The following is a 13,576-nucleotide window of genomic DNA, read 5'->3' as shown; positions in this document are numbered from 1 at the left end:
TGTTCCAGTATCTCAGGGGCTGCCACAAAGAAGAGGGAGTCAATCTATTTTCCAAAGCACCTGAAGGCAGGACAAGAAGCAATGGATGGAAACTAATCAAGGAGAGAAGCACCCTAGAACTAAGGAGAAATTTCCTGACAGTTAGAACAAATAATCAGTAGAACAACCTGCCTCCAGAAGTGGTGAATGCTCCAACACTGGAAGTTTTTAAGAAGAGACTGGATAGCCATTTGTCTGAAATGGTATAGGGTTTCCTGCATGAGCAGGGGATTGGACTAGCTGACCTCCAAGGTCCCTTCCAAATTTATTATTGTTGTTGTTGTTGTATTTTGTGATGTCAATTGATATAGGAGGTATGAAATAAATGAAGCATTGCTCCAGATCATGAAAGTCAGCTGATGCCAATAACCTATTGTTCTAGAACAGGGGTAGGCAACCTTGGCTCTTTTATGACTCATGGACTTCAACTCCCAGAATTCCTGAGCCAGCCATGCTGAGGGAAAGGGAGAGGTTTCCAAGCTGAGCCAGGGCTGGCTCAGGAATTCTGGGAGTTAAGTCCACGAGTCATAAAAGAGCCAAGGTTGCCTACCCCTGTTCTAGAAGACTTGCAAATGCAGAAACATGGAATGCACAAAGGAAGAGAGAATGACACTCTTGCAGGGGTGTCAAACTGCCAGCCCGCGGGCCGGACGTGTCATCCCAAAACCGCGCCCACCCCATTGCCGGCAATGGAGAAAAAGTTCTGATACGTCGTGCGATGTCACATGATGTCACAAGTTTGACATGCCTGCTACAGTAAAGTGTCATTAATTTTCATATTAGCTTTATGTAAGGAAATTATTCTAGCTGTGTGTACATATAATAAGCCAATGACCAACCTGATAAATTGCAAAGATTTAGACCGATGTTTCTCAATCTTGCCAGATTTAAGATATATGGATTTCAGCTCCCAGAATTCTCCAGCCAGCAAAATAATATTTATTTTGTATATATTCATTACATTTATTATATTTCTTGTACTATTTCTTCAACATATCTCTCATGATGACTTTATTTTGCCTGTACTCCAGAATCCCCATCTAATATAGCTTTATTTTTACATTGTATTGCAAGACTTTGCAGCTCATAAATTGAATTATTTTATACCAAAGTATGAATAACTATTTTAAAAAAATCAAAAATAAAAATGAGAAATATGGTATCCTATTAGGATAAAAATTATATCATACTACTTTTTGACTGTATTTGTTGGCACCAGAGACAAGGTGCTTACATTTACTGAAAATATTAGATTCCCCAAAAATGATGCTTTAAAAGAAAAGAACTGTGCCCAAACTTATAATATAATTATAAGAGCATCACAAAAAGAAAGAGGGAAAATTGTATTTCTGCTCACATCATATGTTCATATCCTTTGTTTTCCCATAGTTTGAAAAAGGAAGCCTGAAACATAGATTCTAAACAGATTTTCTACATTAAAGTGCAAAATGAATTTTCTATCCTTCCCAAATAATTTTCTTTCCAGTTGTGCAAAGCTTAATATAGTGTTTATTTAAATTTATCTTATTACATAAAATTCTCCATTTTCAGACCTTAGATCAGTGGTTCTCAACCTGTGGGTCGGGACCCCATTTGGGGTCGAACAACCATTTCACAGGGGTCGCCAAACAATGCAGTCTGCCATTTTTTTCCCCTTTCCTTAGCTGTGCTACTCCCTTTTATTCCATTGGCTTTTGAAAGCCAATAGAATAGACTCTCTTGAATAGACTCTAATTCTATTGGCTTTCAAAAGCCAATAGGAATTGTCCAGGCTGTCTCTGCCCTGCTGAGCCCGTCAAAAGTCCCATTCTGCAAACGGTGCTGCACCAGTTGAGTAGTCCTCGACTTATGACCGGTTGAATAGTCCTCGACTTATGACCGGTTGGGGGTCACGGCATTAAAAAGGTTGAGAACCACTGCCTTAGAGAGAGCTCTGAAACAAGGCAATACTAATGTTGAGAAGAAGCTGTGAAGAATACATTTTCCAGTTTCATTCCTGGCCAGTTTCTATTTCAGATATTTTTAGTAAGCCAGAGTTCTTGAGTGCTAGTGCCTGATTTCCACCATAATATATCTTTTGGAGCATCAGTGATGAGACAAATTTTCAACCACTTCATGAATCCTGCAGCTTGCACAAGATCTAAGGAACGACCCTAGGTACCTGCAGTCAGAAGAGGAAGCAGGGATGACAATCATGACTTTCTTAGATCACAGACATCTGCTGCCAGCCCAATCAGACTATATGATCAATGGTTTAGCTAAATATAAGGATAATGCCTGGAGTCATAGTGTAGTTCCCATTTGTGAAAATGAGTTTCTATGTATGTCAAAGATCCATTATGTACTCTGTTATGGAGACCAATGTTTCAACTAACACTCTACTTTTTATAATGAAAAGTAATGGAATATGTAAACCCTCAAAGAGATGTTTAGCTTTTTAAGTAGAATTTTTGGATAGGCATATAATATTGCTATCAAATATTGGTGAAAATTGCTGATGTGTCTTATTTAAGCTCATCAGGAACAGCAATCTTCCACTGGTTGATGACATTTTAAACAATACTTCAAATGTTAAGGTTTCTTTACCCAGCCTGTGGTAACTACTGGGGTCCATGTTTACATTATGCATGCTCAGTTTCATTTTCTGAAGCTAGAATTATGCCAGTACTCCACATCTGCAGACTTCCCCCCCCCTTCCATTCAGCCATGTCTGATTCTCAGAGACTACCTGGATAAGTCCCTGTAGTGTTCTTGGCAAGCTTTTTCAGAAGTGGTTTGCCATTGCCTCCTTCCCAGGATTGAGAGAGTGCCATGGTGGCCTATAGGCACTTTTAAGTGATATTTTTAAGTCACTAGCCCAAGGTCACTTAGTTGGCTTTGAATGTAAGATGGGACTAGAACTCCCAGTCTCCCAGTTTCTAGGAAGATTGAATAAGATACCTTAATAGCTACATCAAACTGGTTCTCAGATGGAATATAGAGGCATATATATGATGATTCTATCTTTACTAACAGAATTACTATATATGTCAGCACCCAGTATGTGTGTGCTTGGAGAAATGTTTGCCAAAATGAAGAATATCCTTTGCCAAAATAAAGAAACTGCCATAGAAAATTCCAAATTCTCAAAATTCTTTGAGACTGTTGAAAGCCACACGAAGACAGAATAAGACATTTCATCTAGACACCTAGGTATAGAAAACTACGGAGAACAAAACTATATGCAGAAATTTGCAGGGTGGCCTAAAGGCATTTTAAAGTGACAAACTGGCCACTAATTCTAAACACTGATTCCTGAATGCATTAAACCATGGTTGTACAACCTTTTGGCTTGCTAGAATTTCTTTATTTCAGAATGTTAAAAAAAAAAATGAGCCTCAATTGCATTATAAATATGTTTATGGAAACAGCCTAGTGTGAAATATTACTTTTTATAAATGTACTGATTGCAATGAGACTACAGGTACTCCTCAGCCTATAACCATTTGTTTAACGATGGTTCAAAGTTATGATGGTTTGGAAAAGCAACTTATAAACTATACTCACTGTTGCAAAGACATGTGATTGCAATTCAGGTGTTTTGCACCAAGCTTGCATTTATGATCAAGTCAAAGACCAGAGTCAACATTAAAAACACTCAAGGAATATCCAGTTAAAAATTCAAGAATAAAATAATAAATAACAGATAAAATCTATATTAAAATCATAATTTGACATCTAATCTGTCAGTTACACTTGAGCATAACATAGCATGGCCTAACTATACTATAACATCAATCCATAAACTGTGAAGCCCATAGTGATTAAATGCTAAAATGCAAAAGATTAGTAATGCAAAAAGATTTGCTGCCTTAGTTGTGTAAAATAGCTATGGTGGATTAATCAGGTGTTTCCGATGAATCCCCAGTGCTGCTGTGCAGAATCTAGCCAACTGCACTGTAATCACAGTCTGTCCTTAAGCAGCCACTGGAGAGGAGCAGTGTCAGAATGGCCAGGATGCCTATTGATTATTGGGAGGATATGTTTTTTTCAAATATCTCTATATTCGAAGGAATATGTGTCCAATTCAGGTGCTTGACAATAAGCTTACATTTATACTATTATAGATAATCTTTTTATATATATAAATATAAAGTTCTTAATTTAATTTTTATTTTTACTTCTTAAGCCTATATTCTGCTCTGGGAAGCTCAGGGGGGGGGAAGGGAGGGGGGGGTTTTTGGGAGGGGTGGGGTTTTTTTTTTTATATATATGTATTGTTTAGTTTTACTTTTTTGTATATGTTGTCTCTGTTTTGTATTCTTTTTTCTTTTTTGTAAAATTTATAAAACTTTTAATAAAAAAAAAAAAAAAAGCTTACATTTATGATTGTTTACAGCATCCTGCAGTTATATGATCATTATTTGCCACCTGTTTTTGCTGTTTTCAGCAAAATAAAATGAGAAGCTGACCACCATACAAATTGTCATAACATTGAATCTGGTTTGACTTATGACCACAATGATTTACAAAAGAAATTCCACAATTCCAATTGTAGTCATAAGTTAAGGACTAGCTATATCTGAACTTGTGTCTGAAATTTAGAATCAATCAAATAATTCATCAACAAAACCTAAACCATACCTAGGAAGCTAGCCCTAATTATCATTCCCAGAGTGCCCTCTGATTAATAAACACCATATTCATGCTAAGATTTCCAGTTGGGAAAGAATTCTCACAGCTGTTCTACCATCCTCATTGACAAAGCTCAGAAACACCCAAGTAATTTCAAACCTGGCGGAAGATGAACTGCTCATCAGTAATGTGTACTTGGTTTTGCTTCTTGGTTTCATATGCACGTTGATTAGATGTGGGGTTAAAAATGATGCCTAGAGAATGAGTGTGAAAATGTTGCATGTGATAAACAGACCCCTAATTTCATTAAACTCTCAGCTGTTAGGAGGAAGGGGTGTCTATTAATTATGAAGGTTTTCTTTGTTGTTATTGTTATTTGTCATTTTGTAAGCTGTTCTGGAGATTAATTTCATAGATTGAAATAAAAAGTTTGTGAAGCCTTTGGCTCTGGTTCTGTTTAATATTATGTGCATCCATTGCAAGACAATTTGACTAGTTCAATATCTGTGTACTCTGCCATTGACACATATAACCATACTACATGGTTACTCTAATGCATTTCTTAAACTGATCAATAATATGATTGATCAGCCTTCTACATTACCAAGTTAATCATGATATTGACCACCTTTGTAAATCTACTGCTTCACTTCAGTAGCATTTCTCTGTTTCTTACAAAAAAAAAAAATGAAAACAGGGGAGAGATTTCATAAAAAGGATGTTCTTGAGAAGGAGCCTCAAACCATGTCTGCTCAATTCTTAAAAGAAGTAAAGATGAAACAATCCCAAGTTGAAGTTGCTTCCACTTTCCAACTTTTAAACCCTAGCACATTACCAGAAGCTTGCAAATTTTGATTCTCAAACTTAAAGTTAATTCTTAAATAACAGCAATGTGCAATTATTCCTACCATGAAGCAGATCAAATTGCAATTGCTTGCTAGATAGCACCCTGAACACAATAAAACATAAAGGGATTGAAGCTCAGACTTCTGAGAGGTCAATATCCACAGCCATCTTCCCTAATGGAGAAATCCCAGGCTTTTTTTTCACATTGAACTTGCATTCCAGTTTTTATGATGGATGATATTTGGATAAATTCTTCTGAAAATCAACACCCCCACAAGCTGAACAAAACTCTCACATATTGCAAAGCAGAAACATTTCTTAACTTGACATAATGCTTGGGCAGAAAGAATATCCTCTCTATATCTCCATCACAGTTACTGTACTTTACCATTATGTCTATTTTTTTAAGACAAGTATAATTATATTTATGTGGTGATCATAAACTAGCCATTTAAGTCCATCTTCATGCTGGGAAAAAAACTTAAAAACACAAAACCATCCATTGGCATCTGAATCTGTTCCATCTACATTTTGCAATTGCATCAAAAAAGTGGAAGAGAAGGTATTAGTTTCCTAAGCATCCATCAACGAACAATTATATGTGTATATAGGATGCATCAAAAATTTCCCAGGACTAAATACCACCAACAGTATCTTGTGTGGGTTCATGAGAAACTTTTGTCAAACAGATAAATACATATATAAAACTGTAGTAGATTTATAGTGGCCAGCAGCTGGCAGTGAGAGTTAATTTAATACTGCTTGGAAGTACCACTCGCTAGTGAATAGTAGTGAAAACCTGTTAAGAAATGAGTCCATATGGCTTTTCAGGCAACTTATAGGAGAGCAGGGCTACACCCCCACCTTATCTTTGCTTTAAAGTGGCCCACTAATAAAAGTAATTGTGAATTACATTCATAAGCTGGGGAGTGGGTGCCGCTAGGGAGTTTAAGAAGCAACTTTTAAGAGAGCTTATATTTTCCTTAGATCCAGATTAAGCATGAAGCAATGAAGCTTCTCTTTTTGGCAATTGACAGTGCGTGCATTTCTCTCTCTGAACATAATGAAACCTTAATGCTATCGTATATCCAGACTGACAGGTTCAGAGTGGTAAATATCTACTTCGCTATTCTATTTATATACAAGGCCACCTTCAAATGTAGCTAAACTGATCTTTTTGCTTTCTCTCCATAGCATTCCTGTTTGTCAGGTATTCACTACCAATGCAGTGTAATTCTTCCAGATCTATTTATTCTTCAGTAACAGCACTAAAACAGGTGAGGTTCTAATACATTTACTAGTGGCATTGCTAATAACTGTGGGTTAGCAAAAGGGGAGGCATGGATCCTGATGCCTCGAGCCTTGCTTACAAAATGGAGGCGGCATTTCTTTGAAAACGCTGGATAATTTCATTCTGCTTAAGTCAGCAGACAAGTAATATGTATAATGATCTTTTCTTCAGCCTGGGGGCTTATACGACAATGGCTCCTCATATGGATCAAGGTTGCTGCTGCTTTCCATATAGTTTCCAAAGGACAGCTTGGAAGTCAGTGTGCAAGAAATGTACAGGAGCTTGAGCTCCAGAAGTGGCTGGCCTTTGACATGCTTCATTGCTATTCTAAGACTTCAGCTGCAGTCAGTCACTGGGTTTTGTGCTTTCACTGAAAACTCTGAAGAGATGTTAGTACCCTAAAAGCAATGAACTGAGCTGTTTATTTAAAATAGATCTTGAGAATATAGCACCTTGTGGTTTATAGTTTTATTTGAGTGACAGAACAGTGCCTATAGTCTCTTCCTCCCCTTTTGAAAATTAAATGAGCATTTATTTCTCCCAATCACTTCTAGTTCTCACCACTCCAGAATGACCCTTGCAATGGATCAAAGGTTTAAGGACTAATGATTTTCTCCCTACTTATTTTAGAAGATTATTATTGAATTGTCATCTGGGACATCCCTGAAGAATAAGAGGGAAAAGACAGACAGGCAGGCAGACAGGCAGGTAGGCACGCAGGCAGACAGGCAGACATCAAGGAGCTTCTAGGAAAAAACTGGGTTTGTTCCATATAATAATAAAATAAATAAATAATACCCAAATTAATGAAATAATTCTCCCCAGGAAAAGCAATTGCAATTTTCAAGTATAGTTTGAACAGTATAATGAAAAGGTAATTATGAAAAAATGAAGATAATTGAATATGATATAAGTAAAATTATTACAGAATCATATCCTAACTATTAATGATAGAGCAAGTTATTATTTTTAAAGAAAGGATAAAATTATTTAAATAAATAACAAGAATATAGATTAATATAGATAGCTTTAATATACAGAGTTATATGGTGGAAATTCCTTGATTTTTAAGCAAGGGAATAAGATTGAATGGAGATTGGCATAATACTATACCTTCTTATATGAAAAAGACAGTAGCTATCTACAGAGCAAAGGTATTCTCTGTACAATTTGCAAGTTAGAAAGGGTCATTATTTCTTAGACAAAATTATGGTCTGTTGCTAAAGGTTATTCAGGCAATAACTACGTTAGATGTAATTTCAGGTGTTATGCAAAATTTCAAAATGTTAAAGAACTCATAATTAAGCAAGGAGGAGGAGGAGGAGGAGGAGGAGGAAGAAGAAGAAGAAGAAGAAGAAGAAGAAGAAGAAGAAGAAGAAGAAGAAGAAGAAGAAGAAGAAGAAGAAGAAGAAGAGGAGGAGGAGGAGGAGGAGGAGGAGGAGGAGGAGGAGGAGGAGGAGGAGGAGGAGGAGGAGGAGGAGGAGGAGGAGGAGGAAAAAGAGGATAGGAAGAAGACTACTGCAAATACTAGGATCAGTTCTGACAGTCCAACTCACTCTACAGTTGTGCTCCTTATTCACTACTATAAAGCTGTTTGGCTGTGAGTCATCCTAGAAGGAAGGAAAGTTGATGGAACCCAAGGGAAAATATTGCCCTTTAAAATTAATTTGACTGATGCCTACTGCGCTTGCATATCTGTCATCTTATTAGAGCTGACTTCATTTGCTAAAGATCCAGAAGGTTGGGAATGTAGTAGCAAACATATGGAGACAATCACAGTGGCTGCTTTGTGTTTAGATATGGACATGAAAGACAATAAATGGGTGATTAAATGAATAACAGATGAATCAGGGTTAACAGACCTGGACTGTTAAAATCCTGAGTACAATTAGTCAGCAGCACTGAGTTATAATTTGTTGCATGCTGCTGAAAAGTGGTTGGATTTTTGCAGCCCAGATCTACTAACCCTAAAATGAATGGATACAAAAAGAGAAGAAGAAAAAGGCAAAGAAAAGTATAAGCCTGTCCACTTCTGCCTTGACTCCAGCAACTATAGTACTTGACTATCTTCCTCTAAGAGAATAATGTGGTCCTTAAAGTTGAGAATACTATCAATCCCTGGTGTAGCCAAATCTAATTAATATTACAATGCTACACACAGTAGCTATGCATTCTGTGATCCCTAAGTAGCCTGGATCATTTTCTTGGTGAGAGAAAAAAAATAAAATTAAATAAAAATAGCTTATTTAGAACAGTAGCAACAGATTGGGTAGAAAAATGAAGATGGGAAATATTTTCATCCCTTAAAGCAGGGGTCCCCAACCCCCAGTCCGTGGACTGGTACCAGGCTGCAGCATGCCAGCAACCAGTTCTCACAAAAAAGCAAAGCCCTATCTGTGGGATGCAGGCAGCATACAAAACCACCCACTCTCCAGACCATGGAAAAACCTTTCTCCACAGAACTGGCCCCTGATGCCCAAAAGGTTGGGGAGCTCTGCCTTAAAGCTCTCAATGAACATTATGAGCAAACATTCAACGTACCTCTGTTTTCCATTTCAGCAGAATTTTTATAACGTAACCATCGTACTGTGCAGTATTTTGATTTCTTCTCTTCCTGTTCCTGAACACCAGCTTCACTTAGCTCAGTCTGAGCAAAATGGGGCTTTGATTCACAAAACTGTTTATCTACTGGGTAATCATACTGACATCTAGCAAAATGAATCTTAACACTGAGTAAGGCAAACTGATACATATTCCATGAAAAATGTGTTTTAAAAAGAAAGCATGTAATAAATAAGAGCTGACTATATCTAAAAGTCTTTGAAAAAGAATGTTGGTAATTGGGAAGCCCTTATAAATACACAAGACAATGTGGTGAAGCCATTTCCAATTTGTGAAATTTCTCAGATCTACACAGAGACTCACAGGCAATAAATCTGAGAAAATTGTGTGATCGTGGAGTTCTCTGCTTCTGTTTCACTTGGAACAGTTATTTGTGTTCCTTTTATAAAATATTATGGTAACAGAATCTGCATTAATTCAAATGGCTGCTAGAAAATGCCAGTATAGCAAACTTATATGTTGCTTATAATGCCATTAATAAAACACTACAATTATAGAACAGCATAAAAGATTCAACATTCTAGAAAGGAAATTTAATCCTGTAGAAACAGCTGCAGAATGCATAAAGTTAGATAGATTTAAATTACAAAGGTTAAAGTATTAAGATAAATACAATGAACCCTAGAAGATACGTAAAATGCAGATACTGTATATTTGAAGCATATAGAAAGTATAGCAACAATTATGCTGATCAGCTTGGACTTTAAAATGTAAAATGTCCACATTGCTGCAGTATTTTCAGTTCAGCATATCTAATGGCATAGCTTCATAGAAAGATAGAAAACAAAAAGAAGTTTGTATTGGAACACATGTTTGAAACAGAAATCTCTAAAAGGTATGAAACTTTTATAAAATGCATAATTAAAACATAAAAAATATATGAAAACAAATCTAGATAGACTGATTCATTGATTGAGTCATTATGCCCCATCAAATCAATATAAACAGCATCTAAATTGATAGAACTTCTCCAGGATGTTATGTCCCCAACTTGGCCCTTCAGATTTTCTAAATGTTCATTCATCACTAAGTCCATTCATCTTGCTGCTGGTTGTTTCTTCTATTTCATTTCACTTTTCCCAAGATTATTAACATTGTAAGACAGTTAAGTCTTTGAATAATGTGTGCAAAGCAGGATAATTTGAGATTGGTCAATAAGTACTAGAGGTTCTTGGAAATTAGGGCTTAACTTCTAAGGTATTTTGGATGTTGACATCTCTACTATACAGAATTTTAGCATCTTTGATCTTCTTCGAATCAGTTACTGTCTGTCCACTGGTGTCCTTTAGGATACCAATTTAAGGCTGGAACTGTGAAGTTTTTGGTTGTTGAAGCTGAACTGAAGACGTTATACCTAATATTCTGCTAGTGCCAGTACCTCACACTGAGCATGTTACCTAGGTGGGTAAACAAACATCTGCAGCAAAACAACCAAGTCCAGAGAGCACCAAGGATTCCACAGTTCAATCCAGACCTACATATATTATCTTCTGTTGGTATGGTTGAAATACCTTTCTGAATTCAGAGATCTTTTGAAAGACTTCCTTTATTTTTCTGTGTCTGTTCCATCTTCGGTGTCTTTACAGATGTTATAATATTGTTTCTTATGTCTTCTAAGAAATTTGTTTTTTTATGTATTTTTGTTAGATTCGTTTCTGAAAGGTTTGTTCTCTTTGCTTTGCCTTCTTTTATGTCTTGGTGATTTCTACCATTTTTCCACTATTTTGGTTTCTTCCATTTCTTGTTCTTTCACAATCTCTTTTCACATTCATCCTTAAAGACAGATATCATGTCCTCTGGTTTCTGGTCAATGGTTATTGATGGACTTAAAATAAATTCCTCATATTCTCCTGAAAATGAGGGATATTTCATATTATGAATACTGACTGACTTTGTTCTTCTGCTTTAGTTTGTTTTGGACCTTGCACATAAACTGTTCATGATTTGTTACACAATCAGCTACTGGCCACTTCTTTCCATTATAAATGAGTTCTTCTACATCTGCATAACAATAAAATAATCGATTTGTATATGGATGACCATGTATATGGGCACTGTTTTAGCTATTTGAAGACTGTGTTAGCAATGAAAACATTATTGGATCTGTAGAAATTGAAAAATGGAACTCCTGTTTCATCTGTGTATTTTAAGTCCCACTTTCCATCTACATTTTGCTCCTATTATTTCCAACTTTGGCATTCGAGTAACCAACCACAAGCAATACATCTTGCTTGCATGTTCTCTTGGTTTCAGATTGAGGTTGACTGTAAATTTACTCTTGTTCTGAATTAATGGCTGGAGCACAAACATAGTAACTATCATATCATATGGGCAACTATTAAGTCAAATTGATATTAATTTGTCACTGACAGCATTCCATTAAAGTAGTGACTTTGCTTTATCTTTCTTAACTGTGAAAGAAATGCCATTTCTTTGTTGTTTTTGTGCCTTATTAAGTATATAATATGGTCTTCTGACTGAAAGAATCCAGTTTCAGTTCATTTCTAGTCAATGATACCTAAGATCTCAATATGCAATTAATTCATTTCATCTTCATTGTATTGAACTTTTCCATGTTCATGCTTCTTTCATCCCATGGTACTACTATAATTCTGTCTTTGTAGCTTCAGATTTTATTTTTCTGACTAGCAACATCAGCATCTAGATGTCGTAAAGCAGGCATGTCAAACTTGTGATGTCACGTGACGTTGCACAATGTATCGTGACTTTTTCCCCATTGTCGGCAATGGGGTTGGTACGGTTTCAGCATGACACATCCGGCCCATGGGCCGGCAGTTTGACATGCTTGTCTTAAAGACTTTAATCTACCTGTATCATAAGCACCTGGTACTGATGGATTGACATCAATTTATTATAAGACTTTGATAGATGAGTTGATAGAACCTCTAAGGGAACTTTTTAATAATATATTACAGGGTTTAGAGACCCCCTTGTCTTGGGGTAGAGCTTTTATATCTTTGATTCCAAAAGAAGACCAAGATCTTACGTTACCAAAGAATTATAGACCTATATCTCTCTTGAATGTAGATTATAAGATTTTTTCGAAAATTTTAACTAATAGATTTATGATTGTGTTGAACCAATTAATACATATGGACCAAACTGGTTTTATAACTGGAAGGTATATGAAAAATAATGTCAGATAAATTATTAATTTAATAGAATATCTGGATAAGAATAATCAAATTTCTGCAGGATTGATATTTTTAGATGCTGAAAAAGCTTTTGATCAATTAAATTGGCAATTTATGCTAAGACTGGTTGAGGAAATGAATTTTGGAGACAAAATTTTACAGGCCCTTCGAGCCATTTATCAAAAACAAACGGCACAACTTATAGTTAATGGAGGTTTATCAGAGGTATAAAAAAGGGGACCAGACAGGGTTGTCCATTGTCCCCATTGCTGTTTGTGTTAACCTTGGAAATTTTATTGATTAAAATTCGGGAATCATTGAAGATAAAAAGAATAGAAATTAATAAAAAAGAATATAAATTAAGCGCTTTTGCAGATGATCTAGTTGTTATCTCAACCAACTTATTCTGTAATGGAGTTGTTACAATTGATAAATCAATACGGACAAGTTTCAGGTTTTAAAATTAATAATAATAAGACTAAAATATTGCCTAAGAATATGACCAACTTGGATAAGGAGACTTTGGTTAGATCGACAGGTTTTGAGGTTGTTAATAAGGTAAAATATTTGGGGGTTATTTTATCAGCTTCTAATGCAAAACTGTATAAAAACAATTATGAAATGTTGTGGGTTAAAATACAAAAGGATTTGGATAATTGGAAAAAGCTGCAATTGTCCCTCTTGGGGAGAATAGCAGCGATTAAAATTAATGTTTTGCCAAAATTTCTTTTCTTATTTCAAATGATACATATTCTAAAGAAAGAAGCAAATTTAGATGAGTGGCAGAAAGGTATTAATAAATTTATCTGGGCAGGGAAAAAACCAAGAGTAAAACTTAAAATTATACAAGATATATGAGAGAGAGGTGGACTCAAGGTACCGAATTTGAAATTGTACTATGATGCTGTGGTTTTGACATTAATTAGTGATTGGGTTAATTTAACAAATGTAGATATACTCCTTTTGGAAGGATGGGATTTACTGTTTGGATGGCATGCCTATTTAATTT

The 13,576-nt window shown here is 35.7% G+C and overlaps 1 long non-coding RNA gene across 2 annotated transcripts in view; it reads right to left on the bottom strand.

Moving 5' to 3' along the window:
* The window catches only part of LOC120301753, a 67,967-nt gene extending 57,801 nt beyond the window's left edge, over window positions 1-10,166 (bottom strand). For both annotated transcript variants that reach the window (XR_005555015.1, XR_005555017.1), the window contains exon 1: window positions 9,332-10,166. This is a non-coding gene — a long non-coding RNA (uncharacterized LOC120301753). The remainder of the gene's footprint in view (window positions 1-9,331) is intronic.
* Between the last annotated feature and the right edge of the window lie 3,410 nt (window positions 10,167-13,576).

This window comes from Crotalus tigris, unplaced genomic scaffold (genome assembly GCF_016545835.1).
Source record: "Crotalus tigris isolate CLP2741 ecotype Arizona unplaced genomic scaffold, ASM1654583v1 scf7180000024391.5723578, whole genome shotgun sequence".
NCBI classification, from domain to species: domain Eukaryota; kingdom Metazoa; phylum Chordata; class Lepidosauria; order Squamata; family Viperidae; genus Crotalus; species Crotalus tigris.
Note: the sequence above shows the minus strand (reverse complement) of the source record. Positions and strands in the feature narration are given on the sequence as shown.